Genomic DNA, 20363 nt, shown 5'->3' with positions numbered 1-20363 from the left:
AATGGGAGCAACTGGACTCAGAGTGAGGATCTGGGGGACACACAAACCCATACTGAAATCTCAGCGGCAACACTGTCTCTAGATAGACGACCTTGGACAAGGTCTAAACCCATGCTGAAATCTCAGCTGCGATACTCTCTAGATAGAAGACCTTGGACAAGGTTTATAACCTCTTCAGAATCTTCAATTTATTTCCTCTTCTATAAATGTGGCAACAATAGCTATCACAAAAGATTACTGTGGGAGTTAAATAAGGCAATATGTATAAAGTATCCATTATAAACTGGGCACAAGATTTATCACATTTGCTTTTAGCAAACTGTGGCCACTCTGAGGGCTTTTGGGGCTTACATTCTGACTTCTAGATATATGTGAAGTATCAGATAATTGTTCTCCAGATAAATGAGAAGACACAGTATTGTAATTCTATTTATGTTAGAAGAGCAATATGCTGAATTTGTAATAAGCACAACACTAGCACCAAGGAAGGCCTTTGGTATATAGTAACATCTTACATCTCTCTGCTAATCACATTATCAGTAGAATATGTTGTCAATATAAACAAGTCAACAATTCGAGGATATAAATGTATTACTCATCATGAATGAAAAGTAGTAAGGTGAAGGTAATAATTGATGAATGCAATAAATGTCCCAAGAAAACCTGCCTGCTTTCTACTTGCTCTTTGGTGGAATAATATCATCTGTGCTTTGAATATCACAGCTATAGAAAAAAAAAAGGAAAACAAAACCCAGTTACATTTCTATTGAAAAAGTATCCAGGAGAATTAGTGAGGATAAGATTAGTAAGTGCTTTCAGAATTAAATATAATTAAACATTTGTATCTGTGTGTGTGTGTATATATATATACAATTTAATAAAAGCACTTACTAATCTCATAATCACTGATTTGTAAAAATAAATCAACACTACCAAATAAAAGCATGGGAATTATGAACAGATACATTGTTTATATTTTACATCTAAAAGTTCCAATTCCAGATACTAAAAAATAATTTGTTTTATTCTATCTTTTTTAATTCTTAACTTTTAAACTTCTATCAGTAACAAGGAAAACAATACAAAAATTTAAAAAGAAAAATTTAGTAAAACTAAATCCCGGACTGAAATACAAGTATATGGCTCTAGCTTGTATCACATCCTGGTAACCACCACGTGTCATCTGATAGCCCTCAACTACGGCTGAAATTAGAATCTGCTATGTGTGGATGCTCTCTTTATAAGAGAGGACATAAGAAACTAAGATTTTGCATATGCTCTTTTGATAGTAAAAGCACCATTTCCAGAGTTCAGGAGCAAAAATAACAAAATTGTTATGCCATGAAAATGGAGATATATATATATATATTTTTTTATGTATGCGTATGTGTGTGTGTGTGTGTCTGTGTGTGTGTGTGTGTGTGTGTGTGTGTGTATCTTCCCCCACCCCCAACTCAGGGAAGAAAGGGGGAGTGAAAAAGGTCAGAGAAGGAGAGGAGGCTAGTTTAAGGAAACACTTAAATGGTCAAGGTCACTTCCTCTCCAACCTTTCCAACACTCACTCAAAGCTAACAAGCTCGCCTAATTTCACTGAAAACTGAAACAGTCCTCAGGAGGTAAATGTCTGTTTACATCTCAGTATGTTCCTAACTCACTTTTCTGTACATCCATCTTCTCAGATCCCTGTTTTATTTGTTTCGGCAGGGGATGCGGGCAAGGATTCTTTGCATTTTAAAATGCACTTTAAATGTACATACAGTAGGCATTATGCTAAGTGAAAGAAGCCAGTCTTTCCCACTCTGTGTGATTTCACTCCTATGATACCCTGAAAAGGAAAACCTATAGGGAAGGTTGCCAGAGATTAGGATGGAGGGGAGTCTGACAGCAAAGGCTCAGCACAAGCAACTTCTTTGGGGTGCTAGGACTGTACTTTCTGGTTGTTAATACGTGGAGACTTTGTCCAGCTTATATAATGACCATTTTCTTTTCTTTGTAAGCCTGTTCCTCAAGGAATGGCCCAATGTGCACTATTGCCCTTTCCCAAGCCTACTGCAACTTTATTAGCCCACCCCCTTTCTAGCCAACTTGCACTAAACCTACTCTAACAGTCAGCTCCTCTCACCAAATTCCAAGATCTTTTCTCATTATCTTTGGCCACTATAGCCCTCAGTGCTTCAGAGGGAGCAGGGGAGGAAAAGGTCTTCCTTTGCCTAAGTTTAAAATTTCCTGATCTACTCGAGTAGGTTTTTCCTTGGAGATTCTGTTCACTTGGAAGTCTCCCCGCTTTCTCAAACATTAGCAGTCCAAAGACTTTAAGATTCAAAAGATGAGTAATACTCAAAATATTCAAAACATATGTAAGGACTCTCCCTCTGTGATGGCTACCTAGTCTGTTGCACTACACTCCATAAGCACTACTGCTGTCATAAATCCTAACCTACTCACTGAAAATCTGATTTCCCCTGCCAAATTCAGTGGTTTTCTCAGCTTAATCTTGCTGCCTGGTGTGAAGCCAAATGATCAATATATAGAATATGTATAAGGAACAGTGATTTAACATTTGGAGAAACTCCCAAAATGTGCTATCACCCTCAGTTATTACATCTCCCTCAAATCCTCAATAACCAGATACTCTGAGTGCATCTAATACCTTGTTCTCTTTGTCACTTTCCAGTATATTAGAACATTGGCTAGCTCCACATGCCTATCACCTTATAACACCGTCTGGGCAATGCCCTATCCAGGAAACCAGCTGATGGAGAGAGAAACATGGGATGGAATTAAAAGTCACTTAAAACCACAAAAGTGCCTAAAATTTAAGTGACAGTGCAGAGCATCTTTGGAGAAACCATCTTAGTGGTCACTGCAGTTCATCTCTACACATTTTCTCCGCACAGTTCTCCTAGGAAGGACATCAACGGAAGCACAGCTGCATGGACTTTACTCCACTTAGTGTCCCAAAGGACAAACATGAAGGTGTATTACAAAAACTGCTTCTTTAGTGAGGTCAATGATCAAATCTGTTTACTGAAAGTAAAATGAACCCACAATAGCATTTCCTTTTCGTAATTGTTATGTATTCAACTTGGACTTTGAGGGATTTGTTCAATTTGCCTTATGAAGAATATACAAAGAGGATGAGAAAGAAACAGGGATCACAAACAACCCCTCGCCACCATTCACAGACAGTGATCCCTATTCTGATGCTCTGGAAACTGAGGCTGATAATGCTGATTATTATTTACCTTCATCACCCCGAGTTTATTAATATTACTCTGAAGAGATTTCTACTCTTTACTGAAGAACAAAAGAGATGGCTTACTAGGAAAAAGGAATTTGAGGATCAACAATATTCAACAAATACTCTTTGAATGCCCATGATATGTAACGTGTTTTTCTGGCACTGGGGATGCTTGGTAGGATAATCGACAACCACTGCCCTCCAGGAGCTGTTTGGTAGAAAACAGGCAAAACTCTACAAGGCCGACTGCAATAATGAAGATACGTCTCTAACTTCAATTTGGGAAGATCTGGAAAGGCTTCTAGGAAGAGGTAGCCCTTGAAAATTGTGTAAGAATTCTATAGGCATGTAGAAGAGAAAAGACTATTTCAACCCAAGAATCATATGGGCAAGGAGGTAAGAGAGTGCAGGTCAGTGTTTCTAAAGATCTTATGAAGAAAAATAACCAAGGTGGCTTATTTTAAAAATATATTCCAAGGCCTCATCCCCAGAGATTCTATTCAGTAGGTCTGGGATTAGAGAGCTAGTTTTATTTATTTTTTTACAAATACCTTAGGTGATTCTGATGCAGGTTCGAGGTATGAGAAAGACTGGCTTGGTTTGTGTTGAAAGAATGTTAGTAGCTGGGTGCAGTGGCTCACACCTCTAATCCCAGCACTTGGGGAGGCCAAGGTGGGCGGATCATCTGAGGTGAGGAGTTCCAGACCAGCCTGTCCAACATGGTGAAACCCTGTTTCTACTGAAAATACAAAATTAGCTGGACATGGTGGCACATGCTTGTAATCCCAGCTACTCACGAGGCTGAGGCAGGAGAATTGCCTGAACCCGGGAGGTGGAGGTTGCAGTGACCCGAAATCACACCATCGCACTCCAGCCTGGGTGACAGAGCAAAACTCCGTCTCAAAAAAAAAAAAAAAAAAAAAAAGGTAGTGTGCATGTAGTGGGGGTGTAGTGACCACCAAGATCTCCAACTTTTATTCTTAAATATGCTGAAAGATTTTTTAAAATATTATTCTATCCTCTTCCTTGCAGACAACAAGAGGAAGACATTTGCCTTCTAATTATTTCATTGCAGGAGGAGATACGTTGAAGTTTATTTAAAAGTAGAGCTAATTGTTTAGGTATAAATCAAGAAAGGGCTTACCCAATGTTCTGTTTTACCCAGTGAAACTATGCCCAGTCATACTGTCTTGATGAAATAGGGGGAGGAAGAGGAGGAAAACTATCACTTAGCCATTAACACCTTTCCATAGGCCTGGCACTGTGCTAAGTGCTTTATGTACAGAAATTCAGTTAAACTTTCCTGCAGCATTTTGGAGAAGATATTACTCTCATTTACAGATAAAGAAACGGAAGCGTGGGGAACTTAAATAACTTACACAATTAATCAGTGGTGCAGCTGGAATTAAAACTCAGGTCAGTGTGATTAAACAGTCCTTCTCTTAACAAAAGCTCTGAAAGAGCATTTATATGTTTGGCTCCTGTTAGGTTATATAGTACAAGCCTCAGACACTTCTACTGCCATCAAAGGCTGATAATAATAGATCAGTAAATTTTAAGAGAAGTATCAAATTACTCTTAATCCATTTAACTCCTAAGTAATAGATACTCGTCAATTGTAGGTAATCTACGCCTGATGCCTGCCTCTTCCTTATGCAGAATTAAGAAGACAGGCTGATAACATATTGAGGCTAAGACCAGCATAGAATTTTATGGGGATACCAAATTGTCATGAGAAGTAGCTCACATGGTAAAAAATAAAGAATTGGCGTAACATATATTCTCTGCAAATTAGCTTTCTTAGACCACAGTTGCAAATATCAATCACATAGAACATGAAATTTTTATTTGGTGAATAGAAATTAAAGAGACCCTGGCCGGGCACAGTGGCTCACGCCTGTAATCCCTTTGGGAGGCCGAGGCGGGCGGATCACGAGGTCAGGAGATCGAGACTATCCTGGCTAACGTGGTGAAACCCCGTCTCTGCTAAAAATACAAAAAATTAGCCGGGCGTGATGGTGGGTGCCTGTAGTCCCAGCTACTCGGGAGGCTGAGGCAGGAGAATGGCGTGAACCCGGGAGGCGGAGCTTGCAGTGAGCCGAGATCATGCCACTGCACTCCAGCCTGGGCGACAGAGCAAGACTCCGTCTGAAAAAAAAAAAAAAGAAATTAAAGAGACCCTACTCCAAGAAGACACTTTCAGCTAAGCAACACTAACAATGATATGGGAGCAAGTATTTCAAAAAATGGAAAAAGAGATGGAGCGATTTGCATATATAACTGAAGGCTTTTGAATTTTTTCTGTAAGAACACTGTTTCAGATTAATTATAATAGCTACTTCTCCTGACCACACTGAAAAGCAACTACATCATATATCCTAGCACTGTTTTCATAAATCATTATATCCAATTTGAAAAGTACTGATGTGTCTCTGTTGTGTTAAAAAAAATAATTCACTAGACAAAATGAAACTGATTTTCCATGTATACTCACAACCTCAAGAGTCAACCCTGAGGACAGGAATATCTAACTTATTAGCAGAGTGAATGGGATTGGGTTTTAGAATCTGAACAACCAATGTTCAAACTTGCTTTTTCACGAGCTTTATAAATTGGACAACTGACCTCTCTAAATATCAGTTTCATACTCTACGGAATGGGACAATATAAGCAATCTCAACGGGTTATGGGAACAAAATGAGGAAGTGTTATAAACACTTGACTATGCCCAGTACACAGCAACTACCATTTTACTATTTCGTTTCACCTGTGGCTTGTAGCACATTGCTGATCATACAATAGCACTTAATAAGTAGTTGGTCATTTTATTAAAATTAGTAAGTATAAACAAAGCAAAAATAATCAATTCTGAAAGGTAAGTATTAGCAAATGAAGAGACTGAGCACATGAATATGAATCTTCCCTTCCCTTCCTTCGCTTTCAGTTGGGGATTTCTTGCTACTACAAATATTTTTAAATTCTCCTCTTCCTCCTCTCCTCCAAGCCAGACTGCCTCTCACCTGGACCTAAGGTTGGTTGGGAGTACTTTGGTAAGCAGTACTGGCTATATAATTTACTGGGCCCAGAACAAATTAAAAATGTACAGCCTCTTGTTTAAAAAAATATTAAGAATTTCAAGGGTATATAGCGGCAGAGCATTAAACCAGGCATAGGCCCTTCCTTCTAAGTGAGGGGCTCTTTTAAGCACAAGGCCCTGTGTAACTGCACAGGTCACATGTCCATGAAGCTGGCATTGGTGGCAAGTATGGAGCAGCAGTAGACAGAAGGAGAGAAGAGAAAGGAGGTCCCTGCGCTGTGCAGCGGTACTTAAGGAAAGGCTGGGATGTAATCTCTTCCTGAAACTTTCTTAAAAGAAGGAGAACAACAGAAAACAGTTCTGGCCAGATCTATGCAATACAAAGGAACCTTTCCTTAACTCCTCATTAAAATAACACAAGGATTTTTCATCCCTGTAGTTTCTCATTGGGAGGAACAGGATCACTGCTAAAGCTCTCCATGGTGGAGCAGTATTAATTAGGAAGGTTGGAAGACCAGGGAATGAAACCATCATCACAGGAAGGAAAGGACTGAAGCCTAGAGAAGGATCAGAATTTTGCTCTATTTAAAGTCCAGTGGAGAGGATGGATAGCTTTTAATTAAGATTTCCTAAAACTGTAATCTTCTTGTTATTTTTGGTCCATCTAGTTCCATGATGTGATGATACTAAAGCCCTTAGAAAAACCTCAAAAGAGCTGTGAGCTTGTTTCAAGAATAGAAGGTGGGAGAGAATCAGGGAACACAGACTATATTTCTAAGCTGCAATGAATCAAAAAAGGCAAAAACAACCCTAACCAGTAGCATTAACTGTCTGGAGCAGAATTTCTCAGCCTTGGCATTCTTGACATTTGGGGGTAAATGACTATCAGCTTGCTTGGTTTATATACCCACAAGATGTCAGAAGAACGACCCCAGTTGTGACAACCAAAAAATATCTCTGGACATTACCAAATGTACCCAGGTAGGTGGGCAGTGGGGCAGTAAGAGGAAATGGGGGAAGCAAAATCATGTGTAGTTGAAAACCACTCGTCCAGAGAAAGAGAAAAAGGATAGGGAAATAAGGTTTATAAAGGCAGGCACCCAGATCTCACAGGAGAAACAGAAAGAAGGGCCCCCGCCAGCATGCACCATCACTGCAAGCTCCTCTCTCAGTTCTCAGTAGTGTGTCTCCCAGCTCCCCTCATTCATGAGCCTTAGAAGAACCTATCTAAATGGCTTGGAGGTGGGTGCCTCTTTTTTCTACTGCCAGACAACTAGGAGTGGTGGAGAACCCAGTCATTCTGGAGAGTCAGATAAAGCACAAGTGGGAGAAACATTTCATACCTCAGAAAATTGATAGTCAACGTATTTGCTGCTAGAAATGTGGTTGTAATTATTTTTAATAATTCAGATATACTTTAGATTAAATGGTCTTTTATGGGTGGGTCTGGAACACTAGAGTCATTTATAATATCATTTCTGTTGGAAGATGTAGAGTTCCAAATAAATGAAACATGAAATTTTATATCACAACTTGTAAACTAGAAATTATCTGTATAGAGAGATGTCAGATTTTAGAAGGGGCTCTCTTATTTACCACAGGATCGGGGTTCCCACACCTGTGCGAATCTGTCACTGACTACTGAGAAAGGCACAGCTCCATTTAGAATGACTTTAAGTGTTCAAATGTAGGTACAGTAGCAAAATAGAACAGACAGGTTTATTTGGAACATGTTAATTTCCATAAATTAGCATGTAGCTGTCAGTAGGCCTGGCTAATTCTTACATGAAAACTGGAGAAAATTCACCAAACTGAGCCACACGAAAACCTAAAACTTATTTTAGCCCTCATGCATTATCTTAAAAAGCATCTTCCCTTTTGAAATTATAATCTCCGTTAGAACAAAAAATAAACTGACCAGAGAAATCTGCTGAATTTCAATAATGAAACTAAGGGAAGTTCATCTAAAACTCCTACATATCCAAATTCCTGTTTTTTATTGTTTATTTTAGACACCATAAGCTGAATATTAACCTCCAAGCCAAGAAGCCTGTAGAGCAACTTCAGAACAACTAGAAAAGTCAGGCATGAAGCCTGAAGGTCTAGAGCCTCTATGAACATCGTCCTTTCCACCTCAGATCTCCTCCTATTTTAGAGAAATAAGAATCTGCTGCCCTTCTAAGATTATCCCGCCACCTGCGCTCCTGATCACGTCTTCTACCTCCTCCTCTTCTTGCCCCATCAATTTGCCCAACTTCTCACATTTTCCATTTTTCCCTTCCTCTCCTGGGACATCTTCTTTTAAGTGACAAATGCACTTGAACACTGACAACTTAAAACATGTCCTTATTCACACTGCTTCCCCCTCAAGCCATCTTGATCTTCCCCTCCCACTAGCAGAGAGACCTTGTGTCTTATTTCCCCACATTCTATTCATTCTTTTCCTTCTAACCCAGGCTCTGCCCCTCTTATTTATATGAACACTGACCTTGCCCAAGGTTACAGTAACCTAATTACCAAATCCAATTCCTAGCTCAAGCCTCCCCTGTCCTACTTCACTGATATATTCGCCTGCTGCCAGGGGACTGAGGACCTTTCATGACAGTTCTTTGTATGTTTCTGTATTCTTTACTACTATTAAGCAACAAATTAAAATGTCTAACATTAATTGTCAAAGATTTAGACTATAAGCATTTTTCTTTTTTCTAATGAAAAAAATTTAAATGCGTAAGACGTAAGATATGTGATATACTTTTTAAAGTATATGAGGACAACAGTGTTAATGCTTTATAAAACAGAAGAACCAAAAGTTACCTTAAAAATCTCCCCATTTTTAAAGTTTTATCTGCAATCTACAGCTGTCAAGAGCATGATGCTAGACACAAAATTAGCACTCAGATGTTTGCGAGATGAATTTTTGGCTAAGTAGAGGGAGGACAGGGTGATAGAAAGTGCTGGTTTGGCAGCTAAATGCTTTAATCCTGGTGCAAACACTAAATAGATGTGCTTGGGCAAAGCACTTAATCTCGTTGCATATATTTTCACTAGTAAACTAGAAATCCTAATAACTGTCAGATCTATCTCAGGTTATCAAAACACTAATAAAATATGAGAAAGTTTTTTGAGAAAAAAACTTTTATCAAATTGCTCAGAATTTTTTTCTAATGTTAGGATTCCATCAATTCAAAGAATATCTTACTCACTTTCATAAGGCAGTTACTAAAGCTAATCAAATAATAGAGACTCTTGTCACATAATTGTCGATTAAAGCAAAATCCAGAAAGTGTGTACTTTCTTGTCACTCTCAAAAAGCTAAATATACAAGACACTGAGTTAGGGCTATGTGGATGAATGGTGTTTCCTGCCAAGAAGAAATTCACCGTCCAGTTTATAAACTGCTTTATTTCAGATCAACCCCATATAGTATCTGAATTGTCTAGTTAATGGTCAGCAATAACAACTTAACTTAAATACCATGGTCTGCAAACATCAAAGATCAAGTATGAACTACGCTCTTATTTTGTCAGAGTGGCCCAAGAAGAAAGAGCTAGATAATGACAAGAAAATTATTGCATAAATCAAGGAAAAGCTTCTTTCATGTGCTGTGCAAACTACAACGTGATCTCTTGTTAAGGCAAAAGATAATTTGGGCTAAACAGGATAGATTAATAAAGCAAAGGGCAGATTTTATGGTTGATGAAGATAGAGGTGCAGTAAGCATTTGCTGTAGTTGTTTGTCTAAATTTTGCCATGAATACTCTCTAACTTACACACTGTGGGTATACAATACTTGTCAAGTGCCTGAAAAGGTACCATTATCCTAAGATGACCAACCATGGAATAAGAGCATCATTCGAGGTGCCTAGATTTTTCATGTGCTCCTCCCACAGAAAAAGCCATAATCATTTTCTTATTGATACATAAGTTCATACAGGAACTTAGATGTGCTCCTTCACTACTTTTCACATATTTGTCATACATCAGTATGCCTGCAATTATTTGTTCAGTGTTAGTTTTCCTTATCAAATTCAAAGTTTTATGAGGATGGGAACATGTTCGACTTTTTTGTTAATATAGCATCTGTTAATCAGCAATATATGCTGTGGAATGAATAAATTGCTGATTTCAAAACCCACTCAATGGCAGGAACTTTGATCTCTAATAGATAAGAATCTATCATTAGTTGTTTATGAGAAGACATTCCCTTAAGAAAAGCTTTCTTGAAACTAATTTCAGTAGTGTAAATTAATTCCTTTTTTGTTTGTTTGTTTCTTTTTCCAGACGGAGTCTTGCTCTGTCGCCCAGGCTGGAGTGCAGTGGCGTGATCTCAGCTCACTGCAAGCTCCGCCTCCCGGATTCACGCCAGTCTCCTGCCCTAGCCTCCCGAATAACTGGAACTACAGGCGCCCGGCACCACGCCCAGCTAATTTTTTTGTATTTTTAGTAGAGACGGAGTTTCACCGTGTTAGCCAGGATAGTCTCGATCTCCTGACCTCGTGATCCGCCCGCCTCGGCCTCCCAAAGTGCTGGGATTACAGGCATGAGCCACCGCGCCCGGCCAATTAATTCCTATTCTTTCTGTAGGACACTAACAGGCACAATTTTTCTTTTCTTCTTCTTTTTTTTTTTTTTTTGAGACAGGGTATCACTCTGTTGCCCAAGCAGGAGAGTCAGGGATGCAGTGGGCATGATCATAGCTCGCTGCAACCTGAAACTCCTGGGCTCAAGGAATCCTCCTGCCTCAGCCACCCGAGTAACTGGGACTACAGACCCACACCACTGCGCCAGCTAGTTTCTTTAAAAATTTCCTGTAGAGATGGAGTCTCACTTTCTTGTCAGGCTGCTCTCAAACTCATGGCCTCAAGCAATCCTCCCATCTCAGCCTCCCAAAGTGCTTGGATTACAGGCATAAGCCAGCATGCCCAGTCGTTCTTCCTTTTTAATACCAATACATCGAGAAATAGAAGCACCATATGCACTATTTAGAATTTGACATTAGTCAACCACTAGAATTAAAATCAGGTTATAAATCCTCAAAATTACCAGAAGTATATATTTAAATGAAAAACCCAGACTACAGAACAAAAATAGAAATACCAAAAAATAATGACAAAATATTAAAAACATTATATAAACACAGTGACAGAATTAAGACCAAACATATCTGTAATAGCAATAAATGTAATGGTAAACTTACCAATTAAGAAAAAGACCTTCAGATCATATTTTTAAACAAATTAAAAAACTCAACTATATGTTTTATGCAAGAGACAGATGTAAAAATAAAGACTCAGAAAGCTGGAAATAAAAAGAAAGTGCAAAGAAATAGCAAACAAATACAGGCATAAAAAAACAAAGATCCCAATAGTACTATAAGATTACTTCTAGGCAACAGTGACAAATAAGACGAGGCATAATCCATTATAAAGAAATAACTTCTATAAAATAAATGTTTTCTTATAAAAAGAAATTTGATCGAAATGGATTTGAATTTCAATGAGGAAAAGCTCGTGTATAGACTGAGTTCAAAACCTGTTAGGAAAGGTCTCCCCAATACCTCATTCCACTTTTCATTTGGATACTACCAAGATCAGAGAGAAGAATATCAAAATAGATACTGCAAACATTAAAAATATTACTAGAAATATATAAACAACCTTATGCCACTAAATTTGAAAATTATAAAATGCACAAATTCCTAGAAAATCACATGATAAAAACTAGAAAGAAAAAATGAATATTCTGCCATGTATCTATTTTAAAAATTGAAGCCTGAGCAACATAGTGAGACCCCATCCCTACAAAAAGCAACAAAATTTTTAAAAACTAGCCAGGTGTGGTGGTGTGTACCTGTAGTCCCAGCTACTCCAGAGGCTGAGGTGTGAAGCTCACTTGAGCCCTGGAGGGCAAGGCTGCAGTGAGCTGTGATCACACCATTACACTACAGCCTAAGCGACAGAGTCAGACTCTGTCTCAAAAACAAAGAAAAAAATTGTATATATAATTTAAAACTTTTCCGTAAAAAAATTAGGCTGAGATGACCTCCCAATTAATTATTCCAAAAAGAAATGTTTTTTGTTTTTAAAAAATGCCAATTTTATGCAAACTCTTCCAGAGAATATAAGAAGAGGGATCACTTCCCAGCTCATTTTACAAAGCCAGAAAAACCTTGATACTGAAACTTGAGAAGAAAATTACAAGAAAAGTGCAAGTCAATTTCAATCATGAATATAAATGCAAAACATCCTAAGCCTAATAACAGCAACTCTATAAACACTGATAAAAATGATAAAACATTACAACCACATGGGGCTTACTCCAGGAATTCTAGATCTGTTTAACATTCAAAAATATCAAACAGTGAAATTAATCACATAAACCAATCAATATGATATACTTTATTAACAGAATAAATAATTAAAATTACTTGATCACTTAACTAGGTAAAGGAAAATAATTTGATAGAATTTAATATCCATTCATAAGAAATATTCTTAGTAAAATAGAAATAGAAGCAAATTTCCTTAATCTGACAAATAATATTTACAAAAAAGCAAATATCACATTTAATGAAGAAACATTAAAAATGATCCCTTGTATCACTAATGAGACTGGAATATCTGTTATCAATACTATTCAAGATTGTATTGGAAGTTCTACTAGTAAAATAAAACAAGGACAAAAAATCAAAAGTTTAAAGATTGTTAAGAAAGAAAGAAAGAGAGAGAGAGAGAGAGAGAAAGAAAGAAAGAAAGAAAGAAAGAAAGAAAGAAAGAAAGAAAGAAAACTCTCCTTGACAGATGACATGTTTATTCACATGTAAAGTCGAAAAGAATAATAGATGACTTAATAATTTAGAAAGATAACTGAATTCAGAGTGAATACACAAAATCAGTTTATTTCTAATATTAGCCAAAGATAATTAGAAAATAAAAATTTTATAAATGACACCACTTACAGTAACATCAAATATCTAAGAATCAATTAAAGATATATAAGATCACTAGACTGAAAACTATAAAACCTTAATGGAGGAATACATAAGATTTGTGAACTGTAACACTTAATATTATAAAAATATTAATTGTCCCCAGTTGATCCACAGATTTACATCCTAGCAGCATAAAGAAAATACTATTGATGGGCATGTGGCAGAAATTTTAAAATCAGAAAAGGTTAACTGTAATTATATTAGAAAACCTAACATAGAGTTATTAAGATTAAAAACAACAAAGACTTATGACAGAAAGGAGTGGCAGGGCATTACTTACCCTACCCAGAAGAATTTTCATTCATAATAATGCAAACTCTATTTAACCTATTTACCTAAAATTGTGATACATCTAGGTTGGGAGCATGACGGCAGAGAGAGAGAACTATATAGTCACCTATCCTTGGGGAAAGCAAAGAAATAACGGTTAAAATTAACAAAGACGTAGCCTCATAAGTATATTAATTAGAAATATGAAGAGAATTATAAAGAGATATGATAAGAATTAAGAATAAACGTTTCTGGCACAGACTAGAAGACTTAACTGGAGTAGTAAACTACTGTTTTGAGAAGTAGTTTTTAAAAACACTATTCGATTTTTTTCATCTGTATTCCTATGTTACTTAGAGAAATAAAAAAATTGCACAGATCCTTCCACATGACAGTTTTCATGTTTTTAAAATGAACTAGAAAAATACATGATAATTATTGGTAACTATGAACCAACAACCTATTATGCATTCCATAATTTTTTTTTTCTTTTTTCTTTTTTTTTTTTTTTTTTTGAGACAGGGTCTCACTCTGGAGTGCAGTGGCCTGATCTCAGCTCACTGCAACCACTGCCTCCTCCTGGGTTCAAGCAATTCTCATGCCTCAGCTTCCCAAGCTGGGACTACAGGCGTGTGCCACTATGCCCGGCTAATTTTGGCATTTTTAGTAGAGATGAGTTTTCACCATGTTGCCAGGTTGGTTTCAAACTCCTGACCTCAAGAAATCTGCCTGCCTCAGCCTCCCAAAGTGCTGGGATTACAGATGTTGAGCCACTGCATCTAGCCTCATTCCTTAATTTTTAAAAATTCACATATAATGTTTCCATTGCAATTCTTCCCTCCATAAAGACTGACCATATCTCCAGACTCTCTTGGACTCCAGCCTATCATCTTTTACTAGCTCAACATGTAACAATTACTTTAAGACTATAAATTTTCAGGCTGGGTGCGGTGGCTCAAGCCTGTAATCCCAGCACTTTTGGAGGCCGAGGCGGGCAGATCATGAGGTCAGGAGTTTGAGACAACCTGGCCAATATGGTGAAACCCTGTCTCTACTAAAAACACAAAAATAGCCGGGCGTGGTGTGGAGGTGGGCGCCTGTAATCCCAGCTACTCAGGAGGCTGGGGCAGGAGAATTGCTTGAACCCAGGAGGCAGAGGTTGTATTGAGTCAGAGATCGCGCTGTTGCACTCCAACCTGGGCGACAGAGTGAGACTCCGACTCAGAAAAAAAAAAAGAGTATAAATTTTCTACTACTCAAATTCATATTTTATTATTTTTAAAAAAATATTGAGCTACCCTTTATTATGTCCATATTTCTGTCAATGACATCATTCTCACATTTTATTCTAAGATTCTTCATATAGGCAGAGCTGATAAGTCATTAAATTTTGTCATTTTTTAATTTTTATTTTTTTGAGACAGGGTCTCGCTCTGTCACCAGGCTGGAGTGCAGCGGTGCGATCTCGGCTCACTGCAACCTCTGCCTCCCAGGTTCAAACAATTCTCTGCCTCAGCCTTCCAAGTAGCTGAGATTACAGGCACCTGCCACCATGCCCAGCTAATTTCTTTCTTTTTCTTTTTTTTTTTTTTTTTTTTTGTATTTTTAGTAGAGACAGGGTTTCACCATCTTGGCCAGGCTGGTCTTGAACTCCTGACCGTGTGATCCACCCGCCTCGGCCTCCCAAAGTGCTGGGATTACAGGCGCGAGCCACCATGCTCAGCCATCAATTATTTTATGACCAGCATAAAACACACCCTTATCACTTATGCCCTAACTTCCTGTAAGAGTTTCTTCAATGATCTCCTAACCCTGTCAGTCCTCATACTACATACAATTGACAGACTTCTGTCTAGAATGTTCCCTCCATACTTCTCTGCTTTTGAAGACCACATGCTCTCTCACTCTTCTGGTGTTTTTTTCATTGCACTTAACACAACATGATACATTATCTATACATGTATTTGTCTGACTCACTTCCTATCCTCACACTAGATGGAAAATTCCAGACAGCGGGGACTTTGTCTTGTTCACTGCAGTATCCCACTGCTTAGAAAAGTACAAGTTGAAGGCTCAATAAATAATTTTTGAATGAATGAATAATTTAATTCACTAATTCAACAAATTTATATATTAGGCACTTACATAATAGAGAAATTGTGGATGAAGCAATGAATAACCTAATACAGTTGTGATCAGAAAAGAAGAAAGAAGAAACACTAAGGAAGGTCTCTAAATCCAAACTTGGTAAATCAGGGGTTTTCTGAACAGAAGAAGTGACTTCTAAGTTCTTGATGTCACTTGAGAGATGAGTAAGAAACAGCCAGCTGAAGGATGGAAAGGAAACAGCATGAAATCTGATCAAGGTATGCAAGGGTCAGGGGTAGTGAATGAATAGCATATGCAAAAACCTGAAAAATGTTCCATATGATTTGAGTGTAGAACAAGAGAAGGTGAGGCCAGAGAGGTAAGCAAAAGGGCTTGGCAGTCATGTTAAAGAGTTCTGAATTTACCCTAAAAGCTACCAGAAAGCACTGAAGGGTTTTCAGCAGTATAACACTATGAACACTATCAGACCATAACCCGGAGGAACACCTGGCTGCAATATGAAGAGAGAAGTAAGGGAACAAGACAAGAAGTACTTGTACCCAGGAGTTCAAGACCACCCTGGGCAACATAGTGAAATCCCATCTCTATGAAAAACACAAAATTAGCCGGGCATGGGGTGTGCACCTGTGGTCCCGGCTACTCAGGAGGCTGAGGTGGGAGCATCACTTGAGCCCAGGAGATTGAAGCTGCAATGAGCTATGATTGCACCACTGCACTCCAGCCTGGGTAGCTAAGCAAGACCCTGTCTCCAAAAACAAAAACAAACAAACAAACAAAAGACAAAAAGCAGAGAGATGAGAGATGAGATGAAATGAATGATAGTTACCTAGTCTCAGAATGGAGTAAGAGAACATTCAGGAGGTAGGATCAATAGGACTTGCTGGCTACATAGACTCTTGGAGTGAAAGATAGGAAGAGTCAAGGGTGATGCTCAGGTTTCCAGCTTAGGCAGCCAAGTGGATAGTGGTCCTTTCACTGAGATAAAGCACATCCAATAAAAGGCAGATTTGATCAGATGACAAAGGAGTTCACAGAGATAAAGCGATAGATTACAGGTGCTGGTGAGACTTCCAAGTGAACAATGTAAGTAGGAGAATTGACACAAACGACTGAAGCTCAGGATGAAGATATAAATTTGGGAATCATTAACATATGGATGATAACTGAAGCCATGGGAATGAGTGAAATCACCCCTGGAGGGTTTACATACAAAAAGGAATGCATAGTATTCCCTGGGGAACCTCAACATTTTAAAAGACAGATAGAGAAAGAAGAACCTAAGAAGGGGATTGAGAAAAAAAAATATGGAGGAAAACCAAGAAAGTGCAGAGTCAAAGAATGAAAGCGAATGTTTCAGAAAGAGGGGTAGTCATATTGTTTAATGTTAAAGCAGGGCAAGAAATTTAAAGACTGCAACTTATCCATTCAGTTTAACAAGGAACATCAGCAATCCTGATAAGAACAGTTTCAGTGAGAACAAAAGCTATTATTTCAGAGATATAAACATATGAGTAAGAGGTAAAGCAGATAGTAAACACACATACAATGCCAAGAAGTTTGACTTTAACAAGAAAGGAACGAGAACAAACGCTAAAAGGGGAGCAGTGAGGTGGATAATTTTTTTTAAGATGGGGTGGATTTGAATACATTTAAATGCTTTGGGAAGAAGCCAGTTTAGAGACAGGTTGAAGATAAAAGGTAAGTGACATATTCCATTGGATGGGGTCTCTGAGAAGGAAGGAGGAAGTGTATCTGCAGAGTACACGTGTTGGAATTAGCTTTAGGCCACCAGGAGATACCTTTAAGTTCAGTTCAGATGGGTAATATAAAAGCTACTCCCTAGTTTAAAAAGCTCTAAACGTTTCTTATGTTTAAAATTTAACACAAATGCCTCTAAATTTAAAATAAAATGCCCTTTTAAATTACTGAATTACTCCCCCCACCCCGCCCCACAAAAAAAAAAAAAAAAGAACTAATAATAGTCAAATCTATAGGAAAAGAGTCCCCAACCCCCAGGCCACAGACAGGTAGCAGTCCGTGGCCTGTTAGGAGCTGGGCAGCACAGCAGGAGGTAAGCATTACCGCCTGGGCTCCACCTCCTGCCCAATCAGAGGCAGCATTAAATTCTCATGGGGCACGAACCCTATTGTGATCTGTGCATGTGAAGGATCTAGGTTGCATGCTCCTTATAAAAATCTAACGCCCAATGATCTGAAGTGGAATGGTTTCATCCCCAAACCACCCCCCACCCCTTCACCTGGTCCATGGAAAAATTGTCTTCCACAAAACCAGTCCCTGGTGCCAAAAAGGTTGGGGACTGCTGCTACAGAAGGTAGGCTGAAACTGGAAAGTATATAACTTCTTGATAGTCTTTTAATTTGGTACAACCCTTTGGAATCAATTTGCTGGTATGTATCAAAAATGTAAATATTCACACTAATTACATTTCTGGGAATCTAGCCCAAGGAAACATTATAAAATATTGTTACACAATATTTTTTACATTTTAAAAATATGTCCAGCATATGTTTCATGCCTTTTCTAAAGATTTTCTCAAGCCTCCTAGCAACAGTAACCCCACTTTTCTTAAACACCTATAGCACTTGCCTGTACTACTCTACTATTCCTTTGGCACTTTGTATATGGCATCTTCCCAACAGTACCCAGAGTAATATTTTTAAGTGTTATAGGACACATCCTCTATTTTCTCTGCCGAGGCAGTCAATTTTTCTGTCCAGAGCAAAGGAATATATCCACCATGAGACTCTGTGCTTTAGCTTATCTATTTGTCAATCATTAAGAACATTATAATGAGACTATACTAGAAATAACTGTTAGAGATTAGAAACAAGAAAATGTTGCTAGAATGCCTGAAATAGTAACCCTCTGGGTTTTAGCAGCTGAAAGTTGAACTATTTCATACACTTTTCATACACAGTGACTTTAAACGGCACATTTAAAAAATTTATCTTCAACCAGGAAAGTTTCTTCTAATACATTTTAAAACATTCCTTCTAAAAGAAAAGGCTGGCTTCTAGAGAAGTAGGTAAAGGAAAGTTTCATATCCTTGCAAGGAGAATTGGCAAAATGAAATAAAAGGAAAAAAATATCTAAGATCAAGTGGAAGATTCAAATCTGCTTCTTTACTGTTAAACAATTACTCCTACAAAAAAGTGAATATTCTGTAAGAAATGTAATTAATATTCAAAGACTGTCAAAAACACAAAAGCCTTTTATCCCTCTATAATCTAATAATTAAAAGGAAGAAGTAATAGTTCAAAGATGAAGCTTCTTTGGTTTGACGCTAAAAGAGAAAAAGAAGGAATCAAGAGACCAGATAGTATCAAAGATGACAGCAGTAAAGAAATAAGAAACAGAAATGGTAGTTCTTCATATTATAAAGGGGGTAAACTAGGAAAGGCATTGTTACCAGCAAAAAATTACAACTCAATTACACTAAAAAGATTTTGAGATGTGTTTCATGCATCTAGCTGAATAATGATATTTCAGTGATTACTGTTTGGGATAATAGTCTGGTAATTGGCAGAGTTCCCTCCTCCCCACTACAGGGGTCTTTTTAATCTAAAGAAAAGACAAGCAATCATCAAATACACTGATGCTATATACAAAGATGGCTGGCTACTACCCTATTATAACCAGGTTTTACAAATTCCATCACTACCTTATAATTTTAATTATAGAAATCACTGAATTCTGTTTAATGCTTTTCTTTACATACCCTAATTTGCACTTTTAAAGTTAAGGCATTTTCAAGGAATCAATACATTAAAATTTCATAATTTATACATTTTATAGAATTCAAATTAGGCTGCCATATAAATGACCTGGGCATAGGATGTTGGTTATAAAAGACAGAATTATTATTTTTAATGATTGCTTCTCGTCTAAATTAAACATTTCAGATCTTTTCACAGTAAAGCCTAGTTAATATTCAGAAGCCTAATCCTAGTTATAGGCTTCAAAATTCAACACTTTAAAAGGAATTACAATATCATTATCTTGAACATCTTATTAAAAGAATGTGATATAAAGAATAAAAACATTTATATCTATGGAAACCTCAAAAATAGAAACCTCATTGTCTAATTCGTTTACTCTATGATAAAAATAACTCCTCCAATTGGAATATTTGGCAATTTATATTACCAACCGAATTCAATGAATCTAAGTAATGGGTAGCAAAATTGGAAGAATCATTTTTGCCTATGTATATTGTGCCAACGATCTCCTCAATTACAATAGCTGATTAGCAGTCATCTGCCATATGTATATCAAAATAGAATTAAAACTAACATCTTTCCTTTACTAACAAACTGAATCTAAACTGGAAAACTTGGGATAACAGATCATGATTTTTAAAACATTAACATGAAAATTGTCTTTTTACTATTTTCCCATATTCTGCCCAGTGCACAGTCCTATTGGTGAGACAGTGGTCAAATATTACCTCACTTCTTACACTGAAGATAAAGAAAGAGGAAAATCAACTAATGTCTTAGCACAATCAAAAGCATCCAGCAAAAATTGTCAGGTACCATAAGGATAAAGTAAAAAACAGCCAAAGCTTTTGGAGAAGTGGCCTGCTAAATAATTTTAAACACTTCCTGTCTATGCAAGCTAAAAGGAAGATTAAACCCTCAAAAGATCTGGGTTGAAATGACATAAGTTTTTTGGGGAGAGATGGAGGAGATGGA

At 37.5% G+C, this 20363-nt stretch overlaps 1 protein-coding gene across 7 annotated transcripts in view; it reads right to left on the bottom strand.

Moving 5' to 3' along the window:
• The window catches only part of MBD2 (methyl-CpG binding domain protein 2), a 73943-nt gene that overhangs the window by 15731 nt on the left and 37849 nt on the right, over positions 1 to 20363 (bottom strand). Inside the window, exon 5 of one of the 7 annotated variants that reach the window (XR_012427226.1) lies at positions 5066 to 5389. The exons of the other annotated variants lie outside the window; for them this stretch is intronic. The gene's annotated coding sequence lies outside the window, so the exon portion shown is untranslated. Of the gene's footprint in view, positions 1 to 5065; positions 5390 to 20363 lie in introns of those variants that run through there. 7 annotated transcript variants of the gene reach the window in all.

The sequence above is a fragment of the Macaca fascicularis genome, chromosome 18 (assembly GCF_037993035.2).
Source record: "Macaca fascicularis isolate 582-1 chromosome 18, T2T-MFA8v1.1".
Lineage (NCBI taxonomy): Eukaryota > Metazoa > Chordata > Mammalia > Primates > Cercopithecidae > Macaca > Macaca fascicularis.
Note: the sequence above shows the minus strand (reverse complement) of the source record. Positions and strands in the feature narration are given on the sequence as shown.